We start from the raw sequence: 15,001 nt of genomic DNA, 5'->3' as shown, positions 1-15,001 counted from the left end.
TTTCACAATGCTTAAACAGTTCTTTATAAGTAGTAGATGCTCAATAAAATCTTACTGAATGAAACTGAATAAATGTAGAGATTATATAAAGGAAAAGGTTAGCTTGTCCATTCTTGATCTCCTTAACTCCTTTCAACTATAGGTGAACTTTAAACCTCAACCCCAGTCAGGCCCTGACTGAGATTAGACACATAAAGGGATTCCCTTTAATTAGTGAAGAGAGTCCAGCTTTACCTATGAGTGTCAGGCTGTCTTCCAAGGGGCACCCTCTCTTGCTCTTTCATAAGTACTTCATTCTCCATGCCAGACATGGGGTTGGGCCTGGTAACTTAGCTGGGTAAATTGAAGGGGCATTGCTATGGGGCCTAACATCCTACCAATGCCCTCTGCTGAAATCCAAGCCTAGCCATGAACTCAACTAATTACGCTGTCCAGAAACTTCAGGTTTTGATGCAAGCTGTTATTTTTATATGAAAATTTACACTCTTCTCACCATTTATTCTAAGTCTAAAGCAGCCATGGTGAAGTTCCCACACTCGGCTTCATCATGGAGAAGCCACCACTCAGGGAGCTAAACTCAGGATCAGTCAATGCTTGGCTGGTTTGAGACAACAGAAGTGTGAGCAAGATTCCTGGGGCTGTCTTTGAAGAATAGAAGACTAGTGGAAGTTTTACATTGAGAAAGGTCTTTTGTAGTAATTACGAGGTTAGCAAAATCACAAATAATTTTGGTAACTGAAAAGCCTGAGATTCCTTAGCCAATTTCTTAACTTCTCTAACCTTCAGTTTCCTCCTCTGTCCAACAGAGATATCTGTCTTGTTGTAAAATTTAAGTGGTGAGGGGAGAACATATATAAAATTCCTAGCACTTTGTTAGTGCTCAATAAATATTAATTTCATTTCATTTTCTCCTTTCATACAAGAAGAACAAACTGCAGTTAACTCAACCAAATTAGACCAGAGAAGTGGGCATAGCCCTAGAAGTAAGCACTGACATAGGAGGTTGTCAGAAGTTTCAAATTATCTCTATCCCAAATGGTCCTGAATGAAGTCATGGAGTGAAAGGAGACTCATGGGCCTTCCTGTGCTAACCCAGAGAGACTTTGAGTGCTGCTTTGATAAACCCAGACCTGTACCTTTTGCCAACTCTGGTGCTACAAGGCAAAATTAGGCACATAGTGAAAACAGCACTTAAAGACAAGCCCAGCCCTGACATTTGTAAGACTCAGGATAAGAGCACACATGGAGGTCCATGTATCTTATGTCTAAATATTTAAGAGTTATAAAGAAATCACACCATCAAATAAAATATGTTCTATCCTCTGACCTTATAAATATACTTTTATGTTACTAAGAAAGTCAGGTTGAATTCACTATTCTTGGACACTTTGGAATTTCCTGTTAGAATGTGGTGGTACGGGGAGAGCTGTCTCCAGCCCCTTGTCTGTCCCAGCTTAGGTCTTCATGGTGAAGGCTTTGCTGCATCCCACCCTCTTCAAAAGGAGCCCCCTAAATAAGACTGGCAGCTGATTTCTCAACAGAAATTTTGCAGGCCAGAAAGGATTAGCACAAAATATTCAAAGTGATGAAAAGCGAAGACCTAAAACCAAGATTACTCTACCCAGCAAGGCTATCATTTAGAATAGAAAGAAAAATAAAAAGCTTCCCAGAGAAGAAAAAGCCTCACAGTTCATCATCGGCAAGCCAATATTACATGATATGTTAAAGGGACATCTTTGAGAAGAAGAAGAAAAAATTTAAAACATTAATAAGACAATATTGCAAAGAAAAAAAATTCTCACTGACAAAGGCAAACATATAATAAAAGCAGTAGATCAAACAGCACCAATGCTAGTACAAAGGTTAAAAGGCAAAAGTAGGAAGATTATGGGCAATTACAATAAAAAATTATGGATACACACACACACAAAAGAAGTAGAAAACAATGACAAAAACATAAATATGAAGAAGGTTAGTGAAAATGGTAGTGATTTTAGAATGTGTTTGAATGTAAGCAACCATCAACTTAAAATACACTGCTATAAACATAGCTTGGTAATGAAGCACATGATAACCACAAATCAAATATCTACAAGAGAGATATAAGAAATAAAGAGAAAAAAATCCATACACAACACTACAGAAAGCCATCAACATACACAAGAAGAACACAAAAGAATAAGAAAGGAACAGAGAACTACAAAGATAATCAGAAAGCATTATCAGAATGGCAATAATTACATACTTATCAATAATTACTTTAAATGTAAATAGATGAAAGGCTCCAAGCAAAAGACAGATAGATTTAAAAAAAAAAAAAAGATGCATTACATATGTATAATGGAATATTACTCAGTCATACAAAAAAAAATAAAATCTTATCATTTGCAACATGGTATTATGCTAAATGAAATAAGTCAGACAGAGAAAGACAAACATCATATGATTTCATTTATATGTGGAATCTAAAGAACAAAATAAATGAACAGACAAAATGAAAACAGATTCATAGATAGAACAAACTGGTGATTGCCAGATGGGAGGGGGATTGAGGGGCTGGGTGAAAAAGGTAAAGGGATTAAGAAGTACAAATCATCAGTTACAAAATAGTCACAGGGATATAAAGTACAGCTTAGGGAATACAGTCAATAATTGCAATACAGTCAATAATTGCAATACAGTTATTGCAATAATTTTGCAATAACTATGGTGCCAGATGGGTACAAGACTTATGGGGGAGGATCACTTTGCAAGCTATATAAATGTCTAATCACTATGCTATATCCCGAAACTAATATAATATTGAATGTCAACTACAATTGAAATGTAAAAAAAAAAAAAATGTTTTTATAAAGAGCCCCTTAAGAACCCCTTAGGCATAAGGGTAAGCAAATTGGTGGCTTGATCTACTGTCAGGTGAAAGGACTCAAGGAGTAGGCTTGCACAGGCCCTGGAAACTAACTCAGAGCCATGAGGATGGATTATCTGGTATCAAAGTATGGTCTAGAAGGGGGAGGAGGTACTGTCACTACTAAGGACATCCCTTTGGTCTTTTGCTCTTCTGGTTTCCACCACAGGGGAGCTAAAACAAAGCTCAGCGGGCATCTTTGCCCAAGTCTAAGGGCAAGGTGTTTAAGTAATGGACTTGGTAGCAGAAGGAAAGATCTCACCCTGAAGGTAGGCACAGCAGCCCTAGGTTGCAAAACAGCATGAATTCTGCCCAAGGGTATGATATCTGACAGTAAGTGCTGATGTGCTATGAGTGTAGCTCTGGAGAAATTTGCATTTGGGGATTTTTTTTAATCTTTTTTTTTCCTTTCTTCCATTTTTTTTTTCCCTGACTTCTATGTGGTACACTATTGTTTTATTATATAGAATAAGCTGGGGGGGAGGGAAGTGGTTTGTCCATTAGCAGGATAAGTATGTAATCCTTGAGTCTTTTTAGTAAAAAAATTTACATACAACTTTTATTTGGGTAACTGATCAATATCTTCATGTGAAAAAGCCTTGAACTGTTCTTATAAATGATATAGCCCACCTAAATCCATCTAATCAAAGCTCCATCTACAAAAGACAATAAGAGATTATGTAGCTTTAAAATAAAATTTAAAACTTTAAAATCGTATTCTAGTCTTTCTATTTTCTACCTAGGGGGCTTCTCCAAAGTAAGAATGGGAAATTAGCTATCTTTCTAGAATTACTACGTTTGGAAAAGAATTCTGAATGATAGGCAGTTACTTAGAAACTAAGGTTTTCATTATTCAGATTATTATGTCACTAAGATTAAGATGATAGTTCTTTATAATGAATATAATCATGGCAATTTAAAGTTGGTAGAGGCTTTTAAAATCATCAGTGGGAGGTATATCTTTAAAAAGACTAAAAATTAAAATGGTTTAGTGAATTGTTCAAGGTCATAGGAGCAGAGATTGGGCTGTAAACCCAGATCTTATTTTTTGGTCCCTGGCTGTTTTGATCAGTTTGGGCTGCTATAACAAATTACCACAGAATGGGTGGCTTAAACGACAGTTATTTCTCACAGTTCTAGTGGCTAGGAAGTCCAAGCTCCAGGTGCTGGCAGACCCTGTGTCTGGTGAAGGCTCTTTTCCCAATTTTCAGATGGTTGCTTTCTTGCATGGCAGAGAAAGAGAACATCTCTCTCGCATCTCTTCTTATAAAAGCACCAAGCATGTTCGTGAGGGCTCCACTCAGATAACCTAATCACCTCCCAAAGGTCCCACCCCTTAACACTATTACATTGAAGATTACATTGAAGTTTCAACATGGGAATTTGGGGAAGATGCACATATTCAGTCCATAATTGTAAGCTTTCTTCTGTAATGAGGTGCTAACTGTAGGACTAAACACTTAAGTATGCTTCCAGATTTTCTTGGAAGATTTAAAATAAAGGTAAGAAACAGCGGTAATAAAAGAAAGGAAAAAAAAAAAAGGAAAATGTAGAGAAATAGGAGCCTTCAAGTGCCTTAGGGTATTTAGAGAGGAGACTCTGCTGGATCAGGCACAGACAGGGAAACTGCCATCTCTTCCAGAACCTGAAGCCTAACCTAGAACTGTTAGAATATCATTTTCCTAAAGAGATTGACTGATCTAAAGACAGAAAGAAAATATGGATAAAGTCACAGCAAAGTAAACACCAACCAGGAATTTAAAATGTTAAACATCAAGTCTGAATTGGGTTGAATCATCATCCCACCCACTTGTAAGTTTCCAGGAAGCACAGAACTTACAAGATACAAGATGAGTCAAAGATTTTTCCTCCACAGAAATCACTTTCTGAGTTGCTCTTTTGGAGAAAACAGGTGTGTTAAAGAAAGCAACTGTTTTACATGTTTGGTTTGAAGCGGATCTGACAACGACATACCAAAGAGGCATCAGCATGGTCTGCTAAACAGCAAGCTAGAGACAGGAATCTACAGCAACAGAGAATCAGCCCAAATAGGATTAATTTAGGACTGCCTGTCACTTGTGACTCTTGAGACAGTTGCATAAGGAGGACTGGCTGGGATTGCAAAATGGCCTCGAACTTGGTTTTAGTTGTCACTAGCTGTATGAGCTTGCCATCTAAGTTTACCACACAGGAGGATAAAGGATTTAAAAAAAAATAAAACTAATAAGAGGTTAGTAGATTCTCCACTAAGGTAGAGTCCCTCTTGCATAAGGTGGGCCCAATAGCACGCATTCCCAGGAATATGCTTGTAATATTAACTGACTTAGGATGGGAGCTTCCATTTTTAAGGTGAGTCTATTTGCTACATATTAAATACTGATTTGGTATCCTCTCAACAGGAACTCAGGCATAATCCCTTAAGAAATGAGAAAGTCAGCATTATTCTAGAAATAATGTTGGAAGTGGACTCCTGGACATTCTACATGAAAAAAAAAATGTGCGTTTTATATAAAGTATAGGAAAAATAAATGAAAGACTCTCTCAGAATCATAAAATACTAGAAGTGGTAAAGATCCTTGAGATCAGCTACTTTAACGCCCTTAATGTAGAGATGAGGAACAAAGTTCTAGACAAATTAGGGGACAGAATCAAGATTATAGAATTAATAAAGAAAGATGTATAGAGCAGTAGTTTACAAAGTATGTTCTAACATCAGACTGCCTGATATTGATGCTGGCTCCACTAAGTACTGTCTAGGTAACTTTGAGGGAGTTATTTAAACATTCTATATGTTAGATTTTCTATATGTAAATGGGGAGGGTCACAGTTTCCACTATATTAAGACTACTGTGAAGATTAAAGTATTTTGTTCAAAATAGTTTGTACAGTTGTAGGACAGATAGTAAATAATCAGTAAATGCTGATTAATAATAATAATATAACGATGATAATGTCATCATTTTTATTACATGACAAGATAAGAATTAGTCCAGAAATTTATTTTCGTGCCCTCTAATACCAACAAGAGTCAAATGTAACTTAATCAACTATACTCTAATAAGAGGTTTTTCTTCTGAAAGAGATAATTGAATTACTGTTAGGATAAAGACTGAAGTATGGCTGGAAGTGGTGAAAAGACTAGGGTGAATAAAAGGACAATTAAAGAGCTTAGTAACACGTGGAACTGAACCTGAATGAATAAGAGTTTTGAACAGTTGTCAGCCTGCGAAAGAGATCTAGTAAATTGTCACAGAATCTCTGCCATTAGTTTTATTCTAGATAATATATTCATAAATACACTCTATATAGAAGACAGTGCTTATCAATCAGGGAGATGAAATTAAATTGATAAGATCAAATGTTAGCAGACTACAGCCAAAAGATAGATCTAGAGAGAAAAGATTAAATAGATATATTTAATTTTTTAAAAAAAAATCTACTGCATAATCAAAAGACAAAGTTGACATGTTTCAGCAGTGACGCATGTCAAATACATTTATCTGCCACTAAACTTAAAATGATGCAAAACCTAAAGAGCAGAAAATTTACTGACAACAAATCCAACCATCAGCTGAAACTTGTGAGAAAACATTTTATCAGAAATTTGAAAAGCTGAATGACTATTGCCACACTGGAATAATATCACAAAGTAAAAATCAAAGTCTTCAGGAAATAAGTGCTGAAAAAATTGAAGGAGTTGAAACAAAAGGTGTCAGATCTCAAGAAAGCAGACAAAAAAGTAAAATCAATGCAGTTGTAAAGATGAAAATGGAAGGCATGCAAGAGAAAAAAAACACTGAAGAAAACGTAAGGGGAGAAAGGATAGAAATAAAGCAAATTTACAAAAAGAAATTGAAGAATAAAAAACAAAAGAGCAAGAAAATGACAGAAGCAGGCAAGATGTACTTAGCATGCATCTAAGTAGGATCCTCTACAGAAGGAAAAGACTTATAAGGAAAAAATATAGAGTCATAATTCAAAAAATTGTTACTGAAATAAAAGTAGACTTGAATCTATCTACATGCTGAAAGGGCAAGTCTCTGTTAAAGAAACTGACTGAGAAAAGTAGATATCAAGATATATGATATTCAAAGTACGCAAACCCCTTTAAAAGCCAGAAGAATAGATTAAAACAGGAATGGTGAGAAAATCTACAGGAACATTCAAACCTATAAGATTGTTGATCAACATATAAAATTAACTTAAATAAAGAAAATATTTAAGCTAAGGAAATTATATCAAGTCAACTGATTCTTTAGCTTTGAAAACTATAGGCAAATATTGTTGAATAAATGAGAACTGAGAAAAAATTGTTCCCATGATTCTGTCTTACTGGAAGACAAAATTTAGTCTCCAAGATGACTGGGGGAAAACCATAGCAACAAGACAGGCGGGGAGCACTTAATGGTTAATAGCCGGGAATCAAAGGATATCATTTAAAGCTGACAGTTCAAATTATAGAAGTATAAGAGCATTTAACTCTACAATGATAATAATTAAAAAAGACTAAATTGAAGGGTAGAGGAGAGACAAGAGAGGGGAAAGTAAGTGAAAATATGCTAATTGTATCATCTCGTACAACAGAGATTCATTTTTTAAAAAGATTAAGCTCATTATATAATTTATGATTTTAAAGGACTATAACCCTTCCCAAATATTAGTACACACATAAACACAGAGAAAAATGAACACTGAACACATACAAAGCTATTTAAACACACACATAATGCTATGAATCCAAAAATATCATAAATGATTTTCACAGAAATAATAAAAGTATATCATTATTTTATTAAAATTAAAAACACTGGGTTACAGAACGGACTCTAATGCTTTCCAACACACACGTTAATATTTTTATTAAAAAAATAGAAATCTATTCATGATCCGGACTTAATCTTTTATGACTCTTCTTTCATTGCCTCCAGTCTACCACTGGCCCCTTTGTTGTTGTGGAGCATATGCCAAACCTCCGGCTACTGCCTCAGGCCTCTGCACTTGCTGTTTCTTCTGATTTCCTGGGATCTTCCCATAACCAGGCACCTCATATTCATAATGTCTAGGTCTTTATGTTCCATTTCCAGAGAGAGAGACCCTCTCAGACAATGTTTAGAAAGAAATTGATGGTGAAAGAAGGCTGTTGTGTGTGTGTGTGTGTGTCGTGTGTGTGCTGCGTGTGTGTGTGCGCATTATATTGGCTTGTATATGTACAGAAAACTTTTCTAAAAGGTTAAACAAGAACTTAATAATTGCTATCTTCAGGGGAGGCAATTATGGAGGGAGGGAGAATTTTTTGCTCTATATCTTTTTCAACTTTGGATATTTGACTTATGTACTTACAGTATCTATTTTAAAAAGTTTTGATCTGATGGTGCATTGTGATGAGAACCAAAAGAAAGGCACAGAACCCAAAGGAAAGTTAAGATTTTTTTTTTTGATGAATATGTATTCTTATATGAATTTTAGACTAGGAAAAGAGATTAGGTTGGGGTGGGGGCGTGGAAGTGATGGATCTCCAGGTGGCAGATAGAGATGAAGACAACCTTAAAGTAAAGAATCAGTGTCGTATGTGCAAAGAGGTACAAGCCACATAGCACAACTGAACCATAAAGGGCAAGATAGAGTGGGGAAGAAGTCAGGCTGGATAAACAGGTCAGGCCAAGTATACAAGTCCTGTTAGCAATCTTACATCTTACAATGGAAGCAATAAGAAGCCACTGTAGAGTTCTAAGTGAAGCCTTTAAAAATATTACTACCTATCAGAAATTAGCTGAATTTTTATGTAATTAATACCATCTGTTATAACATGATATAAAACCCATAAGACCAACTCAATAAAAAGTCTATGACTAGTTGTGGCAAGAATATGGATAAATTCAAACTTTTATTCTGCTGGTGGTTGTGTAAATTGGTTCAGCCACTTTGGGTAGCAATTATCAATGCCTATATGAATTGAAAATGAGTATTTTATACATCTCAATAATTCTATGTCCAAGTTCATACCCAAGGGAAACATTTGTTTAAAAACACAAGGAAGTAAGTACAAGAGGTTATTATAGGATGTTTGTAATAGCGAACCGTGGAAAGCATCTAAATTTTCATAAATAAAAGAGTAGATAAATAAATTATGATAAATATATTGTAGTATATTCACAAAATGTTATTCATTGTTAAAATGAATAAATACAAAGTCACCTTATAGCACATATAAAAAATAAATTAAAATTTATTGGTCAGAGAATATGGTCTGAGATTATTGGTCTGAGATTTGTATGATTTCAATCTTCTTAAATTTGTTGAGGCTAGTTTTGTGTTCCAACAAGGTACTAAACTCACGGGCCTTGGTTTTAGAGAGGATTTTATGAATTTGACCCCAAAAGCAAGAGATGTAAAAGAAAAAATAAATAAATGGGACTATATCAAACTAAAAAGCTTCTGCTCAACAAAAGAAACCATCAGCAAAACAGAGAGGCAACCAACTGAATGAGAGAAGATATTTGCTAATGACACCTCCGATAAAGGGCTAATATTCAAAATATATAAAGAATTCATACAACTCAACAGCAACAACAACAACAAAAAAAAACAATCCAGTTAAAAAATGGGCAGAAGACCTGAACAGATACTTCTCCCAAGAAGACATACAAACAGCCAACAGACATTTGAAAAGATGCTCAAATTCACTAGCTATTGGGAAATACAAGTCAAAACCACAGTGGGATACCACCTCCTACCTCTAAGAATGGCTGTCATCAACAAGACAAGTAATAACAAGCGTCAGAGCAGTTGTGGGGAAAAAGGAACCCTCATATGCTGCTGGTGGGAATATAAATTGGTATGACTAGTATGGAAAACAGTATGGAGGTGTTCAAAAAATTAAGAATAGAATTACCATATGACCCAGCAATCCCTCTACTAGGTATCTACCCCCAAAATTATGAAAACATTTATCTGTAAAAATATATGTACTCCGATGTTCATTGCAGCATTATTCACAGTGGCCAAGACATGGAAACAACTGAAATGCCTTTCGATAGATGATTGGATAAAGAAGATGTGGTACATATATACAACAGAATATATCTCAGCCATAAGATGAAAAACTGCCATTTGTGACAACATGGGTGGATTTTGAGATTATCATGCTAAGCAAATTAAGTTAGGAAAAGTTGAGAACCATACGATTTCACTTGTATGTGGAATATAAACTGAAAGCAACAAACAAAAGACAAACAAACAAAAACTCATAAACACAGACAACAGTTTAGTGGTTACCAAAGGGGAAGAGAAAAGTGGGAGAGGTAGAAAAGGGTAAAGGGAGTCAAATAACGGTGACAGAAAGAGATTTAACCTTTGGGTGGTGAACATGCAATGCAATATACAGATGCTGTATTATTAAATAATACACTTGAAACCTATAAAACTTTATTAACCAATGTCACCCCCCCCAACAAACTTAACAAATAAATAAATATAAATTTAAAAAGAAAAACTATAATTACATCAATCCAGATGAGTGAAGTCCAAATATCCTGTAATTCTTACTGTTGCTGTTACAAATTATCACAAACTTAGTGGCTTAAAACAGTAAAAATTTACTATTTTATAGTTGTGGAGGTCAAAAGCCTAAAAAGGGTCTCACTGGGCTAAAATCAAGATGTCAACAGGATTGCTTTCCTTCTGGAGACTCAGAGAGAATCTGTTTTCTTACCTTTTCCAGCTCTAGGCTGTCCACATCCCTGGGCTTATGGCCCCTTCTTGTTTTTTCAAAGATAGCACTAGCTGCTCAAAACTTTTTCACCTAGCATCACTTTGACACTGTTTCTTCTGCCTCCCTCTCCTATCTTTTAAAAACCTGTGTGACACATGGATAATCCAAAATTATCTCCCTATTAAAGTCATGTGATTGCTCACCTTAATTCCGTCTTTCCGTGTAACATAACATGTTGACTTATATTTTCCAGGGGATAGAACATGAATATCTCAGGGTAGGGGGCATAATTCTGTCTACTACATACCTCTGATAACTGATGCTCTACTGCACTCTGATTCGTTTTCATGAGATAACGTGCTCAGTCCAGTGGTGGGTCATAGTGAAATGCTCATATTTTAGGCATTTACACAAGCCGACTCTGGAAATCAGAGAGCATAGAGTCAACAGCAATCTCACCATCACCATCTGTTAGCTCTTGAATTCAAGGTTGATAGCACTTAGCTAGGCTCAGTGAAGACCCCAAATAACCTTTCCAGGAACCCAGAACTGAAATGGAGATGTAGTCAGACAAAGTCAAAATGATATCTACAGATGTGAGCAATTCACATTGATCAGTGCACGTGAGGCTGACTAAAATAGCGCAAAAGGCCTTTCTTTCTTGTTTTCCTGCAATTGAAGTCCAATTGCTAAAATCAAGTGGTCGAAGAAATCAACGCTTGCTCTTGGTTTTCCAGGCTCCTGATACTTTGAGATGATTTGGAGAGTAGCTGTTCTATCAACCCCACCACGAATAAATGACTGGACACTCATTTCCATTTAGAATGTCTGTTTAAATGCTGATTTGACCTCTGAGTATACTGAGAGTTGAGTAATGTATGTAAAACTATCATTAAAATTGTATATGGAGCACAAGTTAAAAGCAAGCTACTATATTTCGTTGGCCAAATTTCCGAAAAGGAAAGAAAGCAATGGCAGGCTATCATCAAGATTAGGCAGAACAAAAAAATTTCAATGTTTGTTATAAAATACCTGAGCCTCTAATTCTACTGAGAGAATTAGCTTCTCCTTCCCCACACTAAAGTGCTTTATGGTATTTTTTTTTTAAGATCTGATAGAAAATAACCCTCTTAAAACATGAGATCACTGAATGCTGTTCTGTTTTTGCACCGGAAATTAAGAGTGCAGAGTGTATAATATAAATGTCTTTAGATTTTCACAAGGAACACTCAGTGGAAATACTTTTAAATTTATTTGGTGGTTTGCCTCCCACCCTGAGGGGTTGAAAACCTCAAGCACATGAAGCAGTTACTGATTTACTGGTTGATCCACAGTCTTTTGTTTCAGTGACAGCTCATTTGACCCATTTCATTTCCCTAAATTGCTTTTTAATTTTCTGAGGACAGCAGCATTGTCGTAGCGTGTTTAGAGCATTATGTGTTTTAAAATTCCAAATACTCTCATTTTATTTCATAATTCATCTCAGTTGGAAAGGCAGATTTCATTTAGAGGGACAACAGTGTAGGTTTAGAGTCAAGGCACCCAAGCCGATTCCCTGCGTTGCTGTTTACCAGCCATGTGACCTTGGAGAATATACCTATCGTTTCTGGGCCTGAGCTTATAGTATCAACAAGGGATTGAACTTTATTTTCAAATATCCTTCCTGTTCTAAAGTGCTATATTTAAAAAAGTTATCATTATGGATGCTTACATTAGTAAAAATACACATTGTCATTTTTTTTATACAATGGAAAGATCACTCTGCTCATTACAGGAACTTGGTTCATTCATGCATAACAATTTTGAACAAAATAATGTTTGGTCATTAAACATCAAACAAGGGGTTTCATTCTCTAATGACAAGTGGCTTGTCTTTTAACCTGCTTATTATATACAGCCCTTTATTCTTAATAGAAGATTCACTTATATTAAAGACTCTGGGATGAATCCTAATCAGACTCGGATTATAAAATGCAAAAGCTGAAACCATTAATTTTTTTCTAGATCCAAATTTTTTTAAAGCTGTCACATTTCATGATTATTCTCCCCTTCCTACTTATCATTTCAAATCTTATCCATCCTTGAAGACCTTGAGTCCCAATTTATCAATAAGGCAATGCATGAACGATCCAAAGTTTTTATTTCCTGTCACTATAGAATTCGATCATAGCAATGCCAATCAAAACCACAAATATTTATCAACTTGTATGTTTATGTACAAAATAGAAGATGTAGAGGAAACACAGAAGGGTTAAACATATTCATTGCTTTCCAAAATCTACAATATAATTAACATTAGATGTAAGCACTTATAGTTTAAGTGAATATGTAAGACCTAAAAATTACTGAATCATTTTAAGGTTGCCAATTGTTAATTATAAAACAAATGACAAATAGTCCAGAATAAGTATTTTTTTTTTTTACCTTCGAACTATTTTATTTTTACAAATACCTACAAAATAAAGATACTATGGTTGAAGCGAGGGTAGGGAACCTTTGTTTTCTCTCTAGGTGACTCCCAAAGCACACCCTTATAAATTTAGCACTCTAACAAAAAATGATTTTAAAACCACAAGGCAACAGGGGTTTGACATTTAATAAATAAAAGAAACATAACTTGGATGGAAAGAAAAGACTTTCTAGAAGCAGTGAGGCTGAAACCAGATTTTAAAAGATACAGGAATGTGGGGTGCGTTAAGACAACTGCGTGGAAGTTTCACAGGTTAATGGAAAGGGCACGAGGAAAGTGTTCAAGAACGCAAGGCGTCTACAGCCTTGCCACCCTGAACAAGCCCGATCAATCCCGTCTGACCTCGGAAGCTAAACAGGGTCGGGCCTGGTTAGTACTTGGATGGGAGACCATCTAGGAAGACCAGGTGCTGTAGGTGGAAAAAATAAAAATAAATAAGGGTTTGTAAACTGACAAGGTCCTTGCAATCTGTGAGGTCAACCAAGGGTTGCCTCACCTAAAAAATATAAATAAATAAACAAACAAACAAATAAATAAATGAATAGAAAAGAATGCAAGGAGATTTGGAAATAAGAAACAATTATAATGAAAGTAATATTTTATGAACTATATTATCGTTCTCTTTCCGTTTCAACGCGTAAGTCTTTGTCTTTAGTCATCAGGGTTATTTCTTGGCCTTGAGTAACTGAGTGAGGATGAAGGGGCATGAAAGTAAAGAATTCAAACTTTTAGGGTAGAAATGCAGAGAGAGTCTTTCAGTTTGTAATATCAAAATATTAATTATAAAATGGGATAATAGTATTGAAAGCTAAACTTTGAAGGGAAAAAACCTTTTAAAATACAATCATTAAATCATAGAATTTTGTTGGGTGGTGGTGTTATATGTGCATATATTGTGTGTGTTTGTGTTTTCTCTTGTTTTAGAGAGGCTGTTCCCTTTCCCCATTAGGTAGGTCGGGGTAGGGGGGGGTTGCCTATAGGGCAAAAGAAAACAAAATGTCTATATGAACTTTGGTAGTCCCAAATGGTCAAAGGTGGTGATTATTCCCTGGGTATAACATGGGAGAGGATGAGCACCTAAACTCAGCTCAGAGAGTAGAATAAGAGGAATGGGACAAAAGCAGCCAAGTAGATAAGACTGAAGTTAAGTTTCTGGCACCCAAGCTCAGGGAACCCAAAAGATCCTGGAGACTGGGATGAAACACGGAGTGTGCAACAGAGGTCCTTTACTGTGCAGGGACTTGAAGACCAATACTAATGGCGAGGACACAGACTTAAGGGCTGTGTGCCAGCATAACACCCACAAAAGGCCATGTGGGACCAGCTCAACTTAGTGGGGAATAGTCTAGGGAGAAGACCAAACCAGCTACCGGACAGCAGAGAACAGCAAGGTCTAGGGGACATTGTACAGATACCAATAATTTGTGAATTCATTCCCTTCCTTACCAGTAAACACTACTTAAACCCAGGTGGCACCAAATGGAGGGGAAAGGAAAAAACAAGCACTTTTCTGAAGCTTTTGAGTCATCAAAAGAAGTATTTAGAATTCTAGGACCAGATGAAATTAAACTCATTCTCCACAAGTAAGTTTATATGTGATCACATGCCCAGGAATACCTAGAGATGGTACAGGGGCTGGGGGAAGGGGTGGAGTAAGTATGAGTAGGGAAAGATGAATTATAGAATAATGAAGAAATTATATTTGGGAATAGTCTGAGTAAAATGGAACCCTGCCACACAAATCAGTTTGAAAATAATTGAAAATTTATATATATAAATATTGACAATGAAGGCCATAAAGATGGAACAAGTTGTGGAAAATTCCAAATGAAAGTGATATTCATTTCAAATAATGTCCCTTTTCTGCACCCCATCGGTTTCTCAATCCTCTCTTTCCCTCCTGCCACATACT

At 35.8% G+C, this 15,001-nt stretch overlaps 1 pseudogene; it reads left to right on the top strand.

Annotated features, from left to right (window-relative positions):
* Positions 1-13,384: 13,384 nt before the first annotated feature.
* On the top strand, positions 13,385-13,507 carry LOC120619821 (uncharacterized; annotated as a pseudogene).
* The last annotated feature ends 1,494 nt before the right edge of the window (positions 13,508-15,001 follow it).

Source organism: Pteropus medius, unplaced genomic scaffold, assembly GCF_902729225.1.
Source record: "Pteropus medius unplaced genomic scaffold, Ma_sr-lr_union100, whole genome shotgun sequence".
Lineage (NCBI taxonomy): Eukaryota > Metazoa > Chordata > Mammalia > Chiroptera > Pteropodidae > Pteropus > Pteropus medius.
This window is presented reverse-complemented; position numbering and strand designations above follow the sequence as displayed.